Source organism: Condylura cristata, unplaced genomic scaffold (genome assembly GCF_000260355.1).
Source record: "Condylura cristata isolate star-nosed mole 26May11 unplaced genomic scaffold, ConCri1.0 scaffold00027, whole genome shotgun sequence".
In the NCBI taxonomy this organism is placed as follows: Eukaryota; Metazoa; Chordata; class Mammalia; order Eulipotyphla; family Talpidae; genus Condylura; species Condylura cristata.
In genome coordinates this window covers 30,308,347-30,321,765 of record NW_004567128.1, presented here as the reverse complement: position 1 = coordinate 30,321,765, position 13,419 = coordinate 30,308,347, and the positions used below count along the sequence as shown (strand labels likewise).

At 37.8% G+C, this 13,419-nt stretch overlaps 1 protein-coding gene across 1 annotated transcript in view; it reads right to left on the bottom strand.

Annotated features, from left to right (window-relative positions):
* LOC101619947 (melanoma-associated antigen D1) overlaps positions 1 to 7,156 on the bottom strand; it is a 50,222-nt gene extending 43,066 nt beyond the window's left edge. Inside the window, exon 1 of the mRNA XM_012730366.1 lies at positions 7,095 to 7,156. The gene's annotated coding sequence lies outside the window, so the exon portion shown is untranslated. The remainder of the gene's footprint in view (positions 1 to 7,094) is intronic.
* Between the last annotated feature and the right edge of the window lie 6,263 nt (positions 7,157 to 13,419).

Below are 13,419 nucleotides of genomic sequence, written 5' to 3'. Positions count from 1 at the left end.
ATGTATTCAAAATATTGAGGAAAAGAGTACAACTAATGGCCAAGGAGCATGACTAAAAAAATATTAATTCCCCCCAAATTCACATCTTGGCTTCTATAAGTATTGATCCCTACTCAGAGATGCGTGATTCCTTGCAAATGCTGATTCCACTGATTCCATGGTTGGAGTGGTGAGTGTACATGATCGGCATAAGGTATCTTGTGTCAGAAAGCAAGGAAGTGAAGAGCTAGTGACATCGTGGAAAGGATACAGAACTCAAGCAGAAGGGTCTCCTAACTTCTAAGATGCCACAGTTTGAACATTTTTTTTTAAATCACAAATTAATAGAGACAAAAAGTAGAAATGATGGTTGCCAGGGAGGGGGGAAGGAAGAGCAATTGTTCAACAGGTAGTTTCAGTGAGAGACAGGATGGATGGCCCCAGTGGTTGCACAATCACACAAAATGTGCTGGATGCCACTGAACTGTATTGGGAATGCACAAAACAGTAAATTTTATGTTGCATATTTTTTTTTAAAGTCACAGCTCCTCCTACAGTTTTTTTTTTAAAGATTTATTTATTTATGCATACAGAACTGAGGGGTACAGGCCAGAGGTGCAGGGGTGGCGAGAGGCTTCACCAGAGACAGAGTGGGGAGCAGAACAGGCAGAGTGACTGAAATACACTGCTGAGGGGAGCAGCGGGCGGGTCAGGAGAGGTCTGCCTCGCCATGTGGTCTCCTCCGGGGCAGGCGGGAATCGAACTCATGCGGAAGTGGCTTTAGCTTCTCAGTGCTGTGCTTTAACCTGCTGCGCCACCAGGGAGGGCCATTATGTTGCATATTTTACAACAAAAAACAGTAAAAGTTAAAAAATACATAAAAATCCATGAATTCCTAATGATACTAAACAAAGAAGGTCTCTAAGGAAATGTAATCTTTATTCTGAAAACTGGAAAGAATTTATCCTTTCTCTTTTATGAAATATCTTTTAGAACAAAGCAATTAGCTAAAAAAAAAAAAAAGTTTATGAAATAATTCCAGCTACTCAATGTAAAAGATCTGACAGAATTGGACCACTATTTTTCAATCACTATTGAATTAATGAATTTAGATAATATTCTTCAATGATTACCAAAATCAAAAGAAGAAAGTTTGGTAGGAAACACTGTAATAGTGATTCCAGGCTGACAACACCTAAAACACAGATTTATCACAGCATCAGTAAAACACATAAAACCAGATACGGTTAAATGTAATAGAAAGTACACAGCACAACTTGAAATGATTCTTTCCCTTAAAAAATTATTGAAATAGAATCTAATCAAAACTCTAGTTCCAGAAAACAGGGAACATGGGAATGGAAAGAAAAATTAAGTGCCGCCTCAAGAAAAAAAAATCATCTTTCTAAATTAATTTGTCAACAGAACAAATGACAGCTTCTCTTCACTTGATCTTAGCCAAAGGCCAAGAAGCGATGACAGCTTCTCTTAATAAATCAGTAGTCTTTAAAATAGAGGGCCTCTGGGGGTTTATAACAAGAGAGCAAGAAAAACAGCCATTGGCAATAAAAGACCCTTGTTCAGATACCACTTTAACAGAGCTACTATTAAAAAGACATCTTGAGGGCCCTGACTGGTGGCGCAGCAAGTTAAAGCACAGCACACCAAGAAGCTAAAGCCACTTCAGCATAAGTTCGATCCCCGCCTGCCCCGGAGGTGATCCACACGGCATGGCAGACCTCTCCTGACCCACTCGCTGCTCCCCTCAACAGTGCACTTTGTCCATCTGCCTGTTCTGCTCCCCACAATGTCTCTAGTGAATCTTCTCGCCGCCCTTGTGCCTCTGGCCTGTACCCCAGAGGCACAAATATGCATAAATAAATAAATCTTTTTTAAAAAAGACACCTTGAAGACAATCATGGAAATTTGAATATGGACTGAGTACTAGATGTTATAAAGAGCTGTCAAATGTATTAAGTTAGCTTAATGATTACTTAATATATGTGCCTATACGTTAGGGAAGCATGAATTATTTACCTGACATGTCTGGGATTGCTTTAAAATCCCCGGGGAGGTGGGTGTGGTGAATAGATGAAGAAAAAAACTGGCTTATGGGGAATAGATACAGGCATTTTTGTTTTATAGTTTTCACTTTAAATATACTTAAAATTTTCAGTAATAAAAAAAATAAGACAGAAGCCAGCATAAAAAGGATCCAACTTGCCATTATTTGCAGCTTGAGTAACGGAAGAAGTAATGACTGTAATGGATTGTAAAGTACTACATAAATAAATAGTCCTAATTTCAACAAAATAAGGAAAGTGACAATAATAAAATTGCAAGAAATGTAAAAATATATTAATCTAGTTTGGATAATTGTTTTAAGTATCAGCTACAAAGTGCATACTGGGTAGGTATTAGATATTGAAAACGAATTAGGCATTAGATATTAAGGGATTGTCCCTAATTTTACTTGATGAGGTAATAACAATTAAATTATTTACAAAAGTTCCAAATATTAAAAGTGAGAGAGGTGAGAGGGAAAGAGAAAAGGGAATGTAAGTGGGGACAAAGTTCTTATTATTAGATGGTGACTGATTGCTAAGATATTTAGGGGCAGAGTGCCATGAGATATGCTATATAAATTGATCTATTACATCAATTAAAATGTCAAGAAGAGTGTTTATGGAAGATGAGAAGCTGACCCTAAGTATAAATGGATATTCAAAAGACCAAGAATAACCAAAGCATCATTGAAAAAAAAGTAACAAAATTGTAGGACTTACATGGCCATATCATAAGGTGTATTATAAAGTTACATTAATTATAACAGTGGTAGTCATAAAATACAACCAAAGTGAAGAGAATCCAGAAATAAACCCACAAACATAACATAGTACTTTGATTTATGTAAAAGATGACACCATAGGAGGGAAAGAATGATCTTTTCAGTAAGTGGTACTGGATTGATTGGATGTCCATTTTGAGGGATTAAAAAAATGGATCTTTACCTATACCCATAATGCTAATGGCAAGAAACCCCAAAATCAGGTATGTAAGAGATTTAATAATAATACAACATAGGAAGATATTTTTGTGACCTTGAGAAAAGCAAAGATTTCTTTTAAGACAAATAAGCACTCATCATAAAAGGGAAAATGATTACTTGAGCAATAATAAAATTGAAATATTCATCAAAAAACACCATTAAGAGATTAGAAATGCAAGCTATCAGGATTTGTAATACATACATCTAACAAAGTATTCACATCCCAGAAAGATTTACAAATCAAAAAGAAAAAAGTTCAAAAATAACAAGTGGTCAAAAGACTTGCAAGCATCTCATAAAAGGTATCCAGGAAACATGTGAGAAAATATGTCATCAAAAATATGCAAACTAGGGTTCTCCCTGGTGGCACAACTGGTTAAAGCACCGCATTATGAAGTTCTCCCAAGCCACTGCGGCCAAGAGTTCAATCAACCCTCAGGGAGCTGACCCACATGGTGTGGCCTCTCCTGACCTACCCACTGTTCCCTTCAGCAGTGTACTCTGTCAATCTGCAGTGCAGTTCTTTGATCTGCCTGTTCTGCTCCCCACTCAGTCTCTGATGAATCCTCTCACCCACCACACCTCTGGCCTGTACCCCATTTCTGTATGCATAAATAAATAAATAAATAAATCTTTAAAAAATATGCAAACTAAAACCACAGTGAGATACCATTTATAACCACGAGAATGGCTACTATTTTTTGTTTTTTTAAAAAAGATAATGACAAGTGTTGACAATTTTCTAGAGCAACCACAACTCAAATATTTCTGCTGAAAGATTTTTAGAACAACCATTTTGGAAAATTGGTTTGCAGTATCTACTATAGCTAATCATGCACTTAACTTAGTATTCAGCAACTCTACTCTTAGGTATATACCCAACAGAAATGTGTGTATTTATTATGTTAACATGTAGAGTAAGATCCACACTATTATTTTCCAGGACAAAATGGAAATAACCAAAATTCCTATCTATTGTAACATACTCATACAACAGAAAGCATAGCAGTAAGAATGAATAAGACCTAACAACATGAATAAATCTCAGAAACAAAACCTTAAGTCAAAAAAGTCAGATACAAAAAAACATATTTTTATAAAGTTCATAAACAGGGAAAATTATTAGCAATGATAGAAACTGAGACTTTGAGTTGGAATTCAGTTGTAACAGGTCAGCAATATGTTCAAGGGCTTTCATATGCTGACCATGTTCTATTTCTTGATCTCAATTCTGACTACATAGGTGTGTTAACATTGTGAAATACTTTGAGATGAACACATATCTGCTTCTTTCTGCATTATTTCAATTCACTTAAAAATAATGCCTGCAAATCTCAATGAACAGCCAGATGGAGTGAGAGATCAAGTAAACAAATGAGCTAATAATATACAAAAGTTAACAACTATCAAATGTGCAGGTCAGTGTACAGGTTCAGAATATTCAATTCTTCCTTCAGTTTATGCTTGTTTAAATTTTTAATTAGATATGTTAAAGTAAAAAGAATCACATCTCTCGGCTCTTAATCTTTATAACTAAGAAGTAAATTCAAGCACCTGATATAATCTGACTTGTGAAAGAAAATTTAAAAAATGAAATATTTAAATAATGTCTCATCAAATAATAAAATATTCTCTACATCTGCTATTTTTCATTAGTAAACAGAAAGACAAAAGATGAGAACCAGGCTAAGACTGAGTGTCTGCCAGAGTTTTGTTCCATGAATTCCACCACCATTTAGCAATTTACTAACCACCTCTAAGTCCCTGGTTTATCATCAGTAAAATAACAAAGATAATACTGAGCTTATAGGGTGAATTTGAACATGGGGCGGGCAACTATAGATAAACACTCTGTATTCACTTTAATTTACCATACCAAACCTCAATAGGCAACAGATAATGAATACACAGTGACAAGAGCTATGGGAGAGGTAAGCAAATATGCTGTAGGATGTCACACAATGCATCACAAATGAACAGACTAAAGAAGAGGGAAGGATGGAGTCAGAACTGTCTCTCTAGAGGGCTTGGGAACTGACAATTCACATAAATGGTAGCAGGAAGTGAAATGGATAGATTAGATTGTTCCAGTATGTGTAGTGTTGCATTAACACCATACAGAAAAGTGACTGGGTGGATAAGTGGGGTAGAAGCAAGATTAGAAAGCAAAATAAACAACAAATGCAGGCAGTGACACAGACATGTCCTATTTTCCCCACTAATACCTGTATTTGTGACCTCACTTCCTTTAGGTTTCTGTTCAAATGTCACCTTATCAGCAATGCATCCACTCTGCTGAAATTACTATAGTCCCTCCCCACCACAAGCTATTATATATTTTCTATTATATACTTATTATATGTTTATTTATTGTCTGTCTCTCAACTAGTTTCAAAACTATGCTTTTTTTTCACTGTTGTAACCTCCTTGCTAAGAACCCTGTCTAGCACATAAAAGTTATTCAATAAAAAGTTATTGAATGTGGCCCTCCCTGGTGGCGCAGTGGGTTAAAGCACAGCACTAAGAAGCTTAAGCCAACTCCACGTGAGTTCAATCCCCGCCAGCCCCGGAGGAGATCCACATGGCGTGGCAGTCCTCTCCTGACCCACCCGCTGCTCCCCTCAGCAGTGTACTTTGTCGATCTGCCTGCTCTGCTCCCCACTCTGTTCCTGGTGAATCCTCTCACCCTCCGCATCTCTGGCCTGTTCCCCAGTTCTGTATGAATAAATAAATAAATCTTTTTTAAAAAGTTATTGAATGAATGACTGGATGGATGGCTGTACAGTGGTTTGAAATAGTGTGATGATATCTAAATGCTGTGCAATTATGGTCTGAATAAAAGGACACCAACAAAACCTTTGAAAAAGTCCCTGAGTGTTATGGTATCATGAAATTTCTCCCTCATTGCTTTTTGTAAAAGAACTGAAAATTATATCTGGCCTAGAAAAAATAATCACCTCTTATCTGGGGCATGTATAATAAAGTAGTTACAGACGGAGAGAATAAATTACTTGTTAGAGAAGATCCTTAGAAAATTTCTATTTAGAGCCTGAAAACCCCTGTTATTGTAAGTTTAATGATCATTTCGCATTTCTTGGATAAAGAACTGAAATAATATAGTGTGGTCATTAACAAATATTCTGATAAGGAAAATTACACATGACAAATAAAATGGAAAAATACATTTCACAGTGCAACAAATGAAAAAAAAAAAGTTCACATTGCACCAAATAGATACTTGCATGCAAAGTTCCTAGGAAAATTCTTTGTCTGAAAAATCTGCCAACCTGCTTTTCAACACTATTAGAGTCCAGAAAAGAATATGCATAATAAACCCAATTCACATTAAATAATAAAGTTGTAATCGGAGGTCATATTTGTTCACTCTAAATATTTGGGGTTTCTGCTGTATGCCATTTTTTTTTAAATATAGTAGAGGAAGAAGGCCAGTGAACTCTCTGTAATTTTGTTTAGAGTAAAAGAAATGTGCATGATAATTTGAATAAATCCTTATTTCTCCTGGGCTCTAAAATGTCTGCCGCTTTGCTTGTTTTTTTAAAAGGAGAAAAGCAGACTTGACCTTGAAGTCACACCTGATTTTGGAAAATGAAAATCACTGGTCTCCACAGAATCGGGACTTTGAGATAAGAAACCTTAACCGGGAGTGAAACGCAGGGATGGAAAGAAAAAGAACGGAGACTATCCGTTCAGAGTTGGGGGGAGGGGGGAGGGTTGCAAAAGTTCTGAGGCGAAAAGGGGGCAGGGTGGAAGGCAAGGCGTCAGAGGGGAGAAAGCCATCAGTGGTGGAGTGAATGGTGCAAGCTTTGTAAGGCCAGGAAGAGGATGCAGGATAAAGGGACCACACGCCTGGCAGGATGCAGGCCTGCCATCTCCGGAGGAGGGGGAGAGAGGATGTGGTGAGGCGAACAGAATCACTAGGTCAGAAACATCCTTCAGGCAGTGTTCTCGGGGAGCACTCTTTTCTACCCCATGCAGGAGGAGCGTTTCCCTGGGGTGTATGGGGATTCACTTGTGAGAATTAACCAGTCCCTTTCTTTACACTCACCTTGACGAAGAAAGCCGCGACGATGGCGTGACCGGAAGTGCTATTTTCTTTTGTTTGGCGGAAGCTTTAGCTTGAGCTGACACCCCCCCCCCCACTCCCACCTCTCTACACTTCAGACAACTTCCTGTGCCTCTCTAGCAAGCTCTGCCAATATTTTATCTCCTGGACTCATCAGATGAGAACCTGGATAGTGAGAGACAGGCTAGGAGAGGGAAGCTCCAACTTTTTACAAATCCTAGCTGTAGCCATCCCAGCAGCTCTTGTACCTTGCCCAACCCAGGCATCCAATTTGTCACTTTGCCTTCTTGATTGGCCTTTGAAATACCCCCACAATTTCCGTCAGTCCCTTAATTCTTCCATGGTCTATCATTACTTATTTACCATACTGTTTTTTAAACTCGGCTACCTGCCCACCATTTCTTTGCTTTTCTTTTTTTCTTTTACACATCATTTTTATTAGAGGAATACATTGAATTTGAAAACGTTGACTTTAATTTTTGTCTTGGAATGATACAGACAGATGTGTCACACACTCAAATTTCCAGATAAATGATGCTGGGCTTATTTAGAAAGCATTCTTGTATAAGTAGTGTCCCCAAGAAAATGACCGCTGACGAAAAGCTTCAATAATAAAGATAATCTTTACTCTGGTGGTAAGTTCCATATTGGATTACCTGTTATCACTACCTGCAAAATTTGCACCTCAGTTGTCCCCTTTTATAATTTCTGTCACTCCATGAGTATATACTAAATACCTAATGTGCTAAAATCTGCTCCACACTCACAGGCATTGTGCTAGTAGCCCACATATAGGGGCTAAAGGTGACAGGCTTTATTTTTTCCCCCACATGAAAAGTTTACTTTTACCCTGAAATTTTATTGATTTGTCAAACATTTACAAAACTATATATTTTGGGGAGTACATCTACAGACCTCCACTTAGGCACGTGCTTGGCACTCTCTCCAACTACTTCCTCTATGTAGTATATTTTTTCAGGGTCTAAGAATTATTTTTGCTGTGCTTTGTCAGTATGTGTTCTTTGGTGATTTATATTCTGCAAGTGAATGAAACCATCTGGTTACTGTCTTTCACTTTCTGACTGTTTCACTTAGCATCATCACCTCAATATCCTTCGATTTTGTCCCAAAGGTATTATTTCACAATGTTTAACAGTTGAGACATATTCCAGTGAGCATATGTCCCATTATTTATTTGTACAGTCGACTGTTGATGAGCAATTAGTTTGGTTCCATGACTTGGCTATTGTGGAAATACTGGTATGAATGTAAGAATGCAAAAATCTTTTCATATTAATGTTTTTGTATTATTTCCACAAATACCTGGAAGTGGTATTGTTGGATCGCATGGTATTTCCTTTTTTTGTTTTTGAGGGATTTTCATATCATTTTCCATAGAGGCTCAACTTGCATTCCCACCAATAGTGGATGTGTTCCTTTTTCTCCACTCTCATCAACATTTGTTGTTTGCAGTCCTTTTGATATAGGCAATTCTCAAAGGAGTGAGATACTATCTCGTTGTGGATGTGATTTGTATTTCTCTTTAATAACTGATATTTAGCAATTTTTCCATATGGCTTAGACCCATCTGTATGTCCTCTTTGGAGAGGTGTTTACTTAGGTTATTTGCCCTTTTTGATGTGGGGTGCTTGTTTTTTTCTTGTTGCTGCTATTGTTGAATTGTATGAGCTCTTTACATATATTTTGGTAATTAACCCCTTTTCAGATGTGTGAATATCCTCTCCCAATCTATAGTTCGCTTTATGTTTTTGTGGTGATTTCCTAAAGGTGATAATTAAAACACATACGAGCCTAGCACAATATAGGGTGATTACAGTGTGTATTGAGTGAATAATGACCAGACGTGGTGAGGGCAGTAGCGGTGGCAATACAAGGTCCTTTCTTTCTGTTGGCATTTTTTTAGTTTCATTCAACATTTTGACTCATAGATTGTCATTCATAAACAAAATGTGTGTGTGTGTGTGTGTGTGTAGCGTAGAAGGCACTTTATTTTATTGACTAAGTGGTTATTTACTTTTTGATTAATTTGTCAGTTGTAAACATGTCTGTAAAAATTGGGGGTTATTTTTACTCCTCTCTCTGTACATGCTTCACTCATTCTCCACCAAACTTAACAAGCCAATGTCCAAACCCCGTTCCTCCCCAGTGCTCTCCTCCATTCCCCTTCGCTCTGGTAACCAGTAAAGATTTCACTAAACATAAGAATTATTTTGGTGGGTTTTTCCAGATACGTTGTTTGGTTACTCATATTCCACATGTAGGTGAAATCATCCAACAACTCTTTCACGTTCCGACTTATTTCACTTAGCCTAATACCATAAAGTTCGATTTGTTTTGTGCCAAAAGGCATTATTTCATCTTTTTAATAACTTAATAGTATTCTATTCATTATACTAAAATTTCTTTATGCAGTTGTATGTTATTGGGCACTTAGATTGGTTCCATGATTTGGCAGTTATGGAAGCTGCTGCTATGAGCACGGGAATACATACATCTTTCATATTGTTTTCATATTTTTTGGTAAATACCTAGTAGAGGTATTTCTTATGAAAATAATTATTTTCTTATGAAATGTCAATACCATTTTCCAAAGAAGATGCACCAACTTGCATTCCCACAAGAGTGGATGAGAGCACCTTTTTCTCCACACCCTTGTAAACATCTGTTTATTCCACTCTTTTTTAAATGGGACATTCTCACAGATTTTAGTTTAAATTTCCTTATAATAGGTGATGTTGAACAATTTTTCATGTGTCGATAGGCCATCTGAATGTCTTCCTTAGGAAGTCTTCTGTCCATTTTTGATTGGTGTATTGGTTTTTGTGGTTGGATTGTATATTACATATTTTAGAAATTAGCTCATCCTCAAATATATGATGTACAAATATCTCCTTCTAGTCTGTAGGTTTATTTTTTGTTTTTATGATGAATTCTTTTGAAGAACAAAGACTTTAGTTTGATGTACTCCTGCACGGTTATTTTTGCTTTTACTTTCCTTACCACTGGAGTGTGTCTCCACATACATCCTTGTGCAGATGCCTTATAGTGTAGCCCCGTGCTCTCTTGTAAGTATTTTATGATTTTACTTCTTATATCCAACTCTTTAAATTGAATTATTTTTTATACGTGGAATTAACTATTGATCTAGCTTCATCTTATACATGTGTGTATGTGTTATATATATGTTATATATACATATATGTATATATATATATATATATATATATGGTTATAAATATTTCCCAACATCATTTGTTAACAAGATTTTCTTTCTCCATTGTATTGTTGTGGCTCCTTTGTCATATATTTGTGGGTTACTTCTGAGCTTTCTATTCTAAATAATCAGTCTGTTTCTATTTTTGTCTCAATATCATATTGTTTTGATTGCTGTTGCTGTGTAGCATAGTTTGAAGTTTTTCTTCAAGTTTTTCCATTTTTCTTTTCTGTCAAATTTGCTTTGGTTATTCAGGTCTTTGTTTTTCCTTATACGCTTTATATTGTCTATTTCCTTGAAAGTCAGTCATTGGGATTTTAATAGGTATTGTACTGAACCTACAAATTACTTTAGGTTATACAGCCATCTTAATGATACTTATTCTTCCAGTCCATGAGCGCAAGATATTTTTCCACTTTGTTGTGTCTTTATTTTTTTTAACAAAATATTATAGTTATCAATATGTGAGTTCTTCACCTCCTTCATTAAGTTTGCTCCTAGGTATTTAATATATTTTTGGTGTGATTATAAACAAGAATTTTTTTAGATTTCTCTTTCCTTTAATTCACTGTACAGAAATGCAACTGATGAAGCCCTGCCCACGACATCGCAAAATAGAGCGGCTATCATCCATCTCTCTCATAAAAGCAATTATAAAAAGATAAAAGACTATTGTCCGCTCCCAGGAAAACCCAAACTCTTCAAACCAGACATCAGGACCTCCCTAGGGCGATCAAACACAGGAGAAAGTTACCCCTCTCTAGGTACACAGCAGCACCAAGAGGGCATCCCAGCTAGCAGGGGCTATCCCCACCACCACTGTGGGTGCCAACCCCCAGCCACACCCATCCCTGGCTCTCAATGCTCTCATCTGTATGGGAGACCCGCAGAGGCTCTTTGCTAGACGCAGGTGAGAAATCATGACGCTAGAAAGCTGCAACCCGCATCCTGGGAGGGGAGAGAGGCTGCACTGGAAACCTTCCCACTTCTCTCTCTCTCTCTCTCTTCTCCGAGCCACATCTGAGAGGCACTTACACTCTTTAACTCCAAAGTACCTACCACGCAAGCTTCTGAACCCCTCGATGGGGACATGACACTGGCCTCAGCTCGTTAGCAAGCACAGAGCTCTAAAATGCAAATTTTGACCTTCATTTTTATTTCACGTTCCTTTACTCCCTTTTCTCTTCTTTTCTTTTCTTTTTTTTTCCCCCAGAGTCGCTACTTCAAAGAAGCTAGGGGACCCCAGGAAGAACATCCCATTCAGCCTTATGGCGCTCCCCGGGGGACCAGGCTAAAACAGCAGCCACTAGCTCCTTGCCACTAGCAATAGAGTCCGAAGCTACAATTCTTTTTTTTTTCTTTTCTCTTTTCTCTCCTTTACTTTTATTTTTTTCTCTTTTTCCTTTCTTCTTATTTTTCCTCCTCCGTCCTTTTCTCTTTTTCGTCGTCTGTCCCTCTTTTTTCCTTTTTCCTTTTCCTTCTATTTCTTCTTTCTTTCTCTTTTCTTCTTTACATTATCTTCCTTTTTTTCCTGTTCATACAAGTTACAACCTCTAGAAATCTAGCTGCTCAGTGCAGAGGTACAGCTGTCTCAGCTTGCAGGCACTGCCCAGTGGCTTGAGCCCCCGCTTGTGCCTGGCAGCACAGTGCTCCATATAAGACTGCTGACTACCCCAGGTTGAGGCTTGGATCCCGCTTTACATAATGAGGTCTGAGTAGGCCGTGACTTGTGGAACAGATCACAGCCACATCAATATCTGCCACCGTAGAAAGAAGCATGCCCAGGTGGGCGCTGCAGGGAGAAGCCCATCCTAAGCCCCGCGCACCCGAGCGTTCCCTGACGCCCTGTAGGAGCACCTGGCAGAACCACACACTAACATCCGCCATCTGACATATGTGTGCTTAGGTTGGAACTGTGGGAATCCCCACCTTCCAATTCTAGTGACCCCCAACACCTTGGGAGGAACTACTGGAAATTCCATCTGCCATCAGCAGTGGTATGACTGCAAAGAGCTGAGGTGGGAGCTTAAGGAGGCCCCAATCCTGCCTCTGCCCACCAGTCACAGCTTCCTAGGCACTAGGAAATATATATATATCCACACCAGAAGTCATGCCTGCCAGAACCAGTGGTTCTGGGGCACTATGCACAGAGCAAAGCCAAAAACAAACAATGGAAAGAAAAAAATACAAGCACTCAAGCAAAACCTCACGGGAACAATATACCTCAGAAAGAAAGTCAAACTTCAGAACTCATATCACTGACATTCTCTGCCTGACACATAAAATGTTAAAATCGCCATGATGAAAACACATGCAGAAAGGGGAAAGAATGAAACAAGCAATGTAATCAATGAACTGAGGAATGAGAATAAATCTTTAAAGGAGAAATAAAAGGAACTGCAGGAAGTTATAAGATCAGTGGAGGAACTAAAGAATTTGGGGGGAAAAAACACAAAAATAGGATAAAAGAAACAGAAAAATGAATTAGTACTCTTAAAGGTACAGATATACAAAGAACCAGAAAAGAAAAAGAGGTACAAAGGAAAAAGAATGAAGAAACACTTCAAGAACTATCTGACACCATGAGGAAAGGAAATACAAGAGTCATAGAAATTTCAGAAGTTGAAGAGACAAAAGAGCTAAAAAACTATTTAAGGAAATAGTTGAAGAGAATGTTCCAAGCATGAAGAAGGAAATGAAAATAGAAACATGGGAGATTAGAATATGAAATTACCATAATGAAAAGAAAACTACAAGATATATGATAGTAAAGCTTCCAGGAGCCCAAGACAACGAAAAAATAATGAAGCTGGTGAGGTAAAAGAAACAGATAACTTGTACATATAGACAATGGAAAATCAATCAGCAATCAAAAAAGATAAACGCATGTCTTTTGCAGTAACATGGATGGAGCTGGAATGGATCATGCTTAGTGAAATAAGCCAGAAAGAAGAAAAAATACCAGGTGGTTTCACTCATAGAAAGACATTTTCGGTGATGGAGTGGGGAGTGGGATCAAAAATGGAGGGGGGAGTGTATTGGACTATGGTGATGGCACATGGGTGATTTGGT